Source organism: Triticum dicoccoides, chromosome 1B, assembly GCF_002162155.2.
Source record: "Triticum dicoccoides isolate Atlit2015 ecotype Zavitan chromosome 1B, WEW_v2.0, whole genome shotgun sequence".
Taxonomy (NCBI): Eukaryota; Viridiplantae; Streptophyta; class Magnoliopsida; order Poales; family Poaceae; genus Triticum; species Triticum dicoccoides.
The window spans coordinates 686,897,227-686,901,757 of NC_041381.1; positions in this window are offsets into that span (position 1 = coordinate 686,897,227).

Consider the following 4,531-nt stretch of genomic DNA (forward strand, 5'->3'; position numbering starts at 1 on the left):
CTAGTTGAAACTTTACTCTCTTTCCTTTTGTGTTTCCCCTGGTTTTTGGGGCCTATTTCCAGCTTACTAGTATGTTTTTTGACATGTCAATTCATAATATTTGATGATCTGCTTCCTTTGTGCCTAAATACTAATCACTCCGTGGCTCCGTCCCATAGTATAAGAGCGTTTTAAACATAGAACTCATGTGACAACATCTGCTTCTATCAAAGGAGCATAAACTTCATTCCATCATATGTTGTTACACAGTAGTAATAGAGATGTTTCAGCCTATACATTAGCAACTCCCAGGATGCGCTCAAAGCTAATCTTCTTCGCAAAGTAACATTCCCCATACATACGGCTGCAGCTGGTCTTGCTGATCGTCCTATACAACGCATATATATTCTGGATGACTCTGAGAGGAAGCCGGTTGCCCGCCTAATACAAAACCCTCAACGGCAGCCCAGTCATCCTTCCTCTGAAATTTAACAACACAACAAGTTGGCAGTAGGCAGTTTTAGCTCACTATACATCCGAACTAATTGAAACTTCTGAAACTCTGAAACTACTAAACTTGCAAGGTTTATTCTAACAGTATGAACTGCAAAAAGTCTTATATTTTGGTACGGATGTGGTAGCTTTTAGGTAAGACTTAAGACCACAGAGAACATGCACTAGATAATAAATCACAAAGTTTGTACTGGCACCAGCTGGATTCGGATATCTGAAAGTCCAAGCTTATGGAAAAGTATCTCCGCGCCGTGCCCCGCGCTCCCACCACTGCCGCCGCCGGCCACTCCGGCCCCGGTGTCCACCAACCCACGGCGGCTCCGCAGCCTCCGCCTGGCATGGCCTCCCGTTCCCCTTCCTCCCCGGCCCAGGGCCGTTCTCGTGAGCTCCGCTGGATGGAATCCAGCCCCTCTTCGGCAGAATCTGGCGGCCGCTCCTACCGCACCATGCTCTGCTCCTCCCCGGCGCTCGCCTTCCCCTCGCCGCCTCCACCACCCTCGCCACCCGTTGCGCGTCCTGGGCTCCGCTCGGAGGTGCACCGGGTCGAGAACGAGGCCGATCTGGACGCTGATGGCGACTGGGAGATGGCTCCGGGCAGGACGCGCCCGCGCCCTCGCCGTGCCCCTCGCCGGCGCGCTGTTCGATCCCCGCTGCTCGCTGACCACCGCGGGCGGACGAGTGCCCGCGCTGCCTTGGCACCGGGCAGCCCCGCTCGAAGTGCAGGAGGGACGTGCGCTGCCGGCGATGCCGCTTCTTCGGGCACATCGCCCGTTTCTGCACCAACCCCCGGTACTCCCCCCCCCGTCCGGCGCCCCCCGCCGCCAAACGACCGCGCGTGTCTCCTCCGCGCTCGTCCGGCTCCTCCGCCCCTAGCGTGGCGGGCCCCGCCCCGCGGCCGCGTCCTCCGGCCTCTCTCGTGCTCCGTCATCACCCGCCCCCAGCTCCGCCTCCCTGCCGGTCCCCTCCGACGTGGCAGGCCCTGCCTCTGCGGCCATCGCCATGTGCTACCTCTTGAGCATGCATTGGTTTTCCCTAAGAGCAAAGGATGATGCATCAAAGTTGCGTAAGTATTTCCCTTAGTTTTTGAGAACCAAGATATCAACCAGTAGGAGGCTACACGCAAATCCCTCGTACCTGCACAAACAAATAAGAACCTTGCAACCAACGCGATAAAGGGGTTGTCAATCCCTTCACGGCCACTAGCAAAAGTGAGATCTGATAGAGATAATAAGATAAATATTTTTGGTATTTTTATGATATAGATTGGAAAGTAAAGATTGCAAAATAAAATAGATCGGAAACTTATAAGATAGAAAATAGACCTGGGGGCCATAGGTTTCATTAGTGGCTTCTCTCAAGATAGCATAAGTATTACGGTGGGTGAACAAATTACTGTCAAGCAATTGATAGAAAAGTGCATAGTTATGAGAATAACTAGGCATGATCATGTATATAGGCATCACGTCCACAAGAAGTAGATCCAAACGATTCTGCATCTACTACTATTATTCCACACATCGACCGCTATCCAGCATGCATCTAGAGTATTAAGTTTATAAGGACAGAGTAACGCATTAGGCAAGATGACATGATGTAGAGGGATAAACCCAAGCAATATGACATAAACCCCATCTTTTTATCCTCGATGGAAACAATACAATACGTGCCTTGCTGCCCCTGCTGTCACTGGGAAAGGACACTGCAAGATTGAAACCAAAGTTAAGCACTTCTCCCGTTGCAAGAAAGATCAATCTAGTAGGCCAAACCAAACTGATAATTCGAAGAGACTTGCAAAGATAACAAATCATACACAAAAGAATTCAGAGGAGATTCAAATATTGTTCATAGATAATCTTGATCAGAAACCACAATTAATCGGATCTCGACAAACACACCGCAAAAAGAATTACATCGAATAGATCTCCAAGAAGATCGAGGAGAACTTTGTATTGAGATCCAAAGAGAGAGAAGAAGCCATCTAGCTAATAACTATGGACCCGAAGGTCTGAGGTAAACTACTCACAACTCATCGGAGAGGCTATGGTGTTGATGTACAAGCCCTCCGTGATCGATTCCCCCTCCGGTGAAGCGCCGGAAAAGGCCCCAAGATGGGATCTCACGGGTACAGAAGGTTGCGGCGGTGGAAATAGGGTTTCGTCGTGCTCTTGGATGTTTTCAGGGTGTATGGGTATATATAGGTGAAGGAAGTCGGTCAGGGGAGCCTCGAGGGGCCCACGAGGGTGGGGGCGCGCCTACCCCCCTGGGCGCGCCCTCCTGCCTCATGGCCGCCTCGTTTCTTTCTTGACGTCCACTCCAAGTCTCCTGAATTCCGTTTGTTCCAAAAATAACTCTCCCGAAAGTTTCATTTCGTTTGGACTCTGTTTGATATTCCTTTTCTGCAAAACACTAAAATAGGCAAAAAAAAACAACAATTTGGACTGGGCCTCCGGTTAATAGGTTAGTCCCATCACTTCTGGTTCCCCACAATGGCTACGGGCCGTCTGCCCCTCTCCATCCTGCGCTCCTCCTTCTCCACTTCAAGTTTCCGGTCGTGGCTGAAGGTCGCCTCTCCGGCTCTCCCTATCCACCCTTCCAATCTGGAGCATAGGTGGAGAGCGTATAATTTCTCATGTTACCTTGTTTTTGATGATCGGCTATTCAGTTTGCACGTATGACTCTCCCCCTCTCTAGGTGATACCATGTTACGCGAATGCACAGGCATATGCATTGAAAACTCATGTCCTGATGCTGCGTGTTTCCTGACATCGACAAATTTGATTCTGTATACTTGGCCTAGAGATAAGATCACTGAAAGTTTCACTGTAACTTTTTCTGGATTATTATGATGCTAATATATATGGTGCACCTGTAATGATTAATTCAGTACAACTATTGCCCTGTTCTTATTTCAGATAAAAGTACACCTTCCCGATCATCAGGCTGTCACTGGGTGGATAGAGAATCCTCAGTTATATGTTGATTATTTCATTGTAAAAATCAAGAACATTGCTGTTACTAATGTCGCCCATCTAAGTCACTAAGTCTTGATCGTACAATGCAGTTTGAGCCTTATAGGAAGGTAGCAGCTGTATGACGCTATCTTGATTCAGGAGAATTAAAGACCACAAGCGGAGTAGATCTTGCCTCTGTAAGCGGAGTAGGTTTACGATTGTATCCCCAAAATTGCACCATTAGCTATTTTGTACTTGTGTTTTCTTTTCTGACATCTCCTGTTGCTCTGCTTCTGTGACCATCCCTTTCCCATAGCCCAACAAGTTGCATTTCCTCTGTACGGTTACGGTTGTTATTATAATCTGGCGCTAATACATATTTCTGCTACACTCTGAACTTGCATTTAAACAGACCCCTGGAAAAATTGTTTTGATTTAAATTTCTCTGATGTGAAACATCTGGAACTATTTGGCGTCTATGTTTCCCTTGTTTAACATTCCCTCCGATCCATATTAATTGTCGCACACTTAGGAGGGAGTAGATCATTTTGTTTGTGATATCTTTTCTTTGTCAATTTATTAGAGTTTTCTGTGAAGATCTTACAAGATGGCTTGCAAATCCAGATATCAAATAGAATTTCAGTAATATATTATTATGTGTGCAATACTTAGAAGGGATGCTTACCAGGTAAAATACCACTCAAAATCTAGGTCCAGTAACTATCCAGTTGCAAATTTGGGGCGGATTGTACTACCTGATTGCTTGCTGTACATATGAAAGAGATTCAGTTCATCTGAATATTCTGATTTTGCGACATGGTCGCCAATGAATAGTGCCTTTAGCGATTTGTACAACAAGCAGATGGAGCCCTACATAAAATGTTTCCATTTTCATGAGTGAATCTTACCTTAGATGTTTAGGAGAAGATCAGTATGGCACCACATAACTATTGCTAAAATGATAATTAATTAATGACATCATTACCATCCAGCCATCTTGCCTTTCCAAAGAACAACATACGAGCCTTGTTCCCCGAAGTTTAAGAATAGTGCAGCCATCTTGCCTTTCCAAAGAATAACATCATATA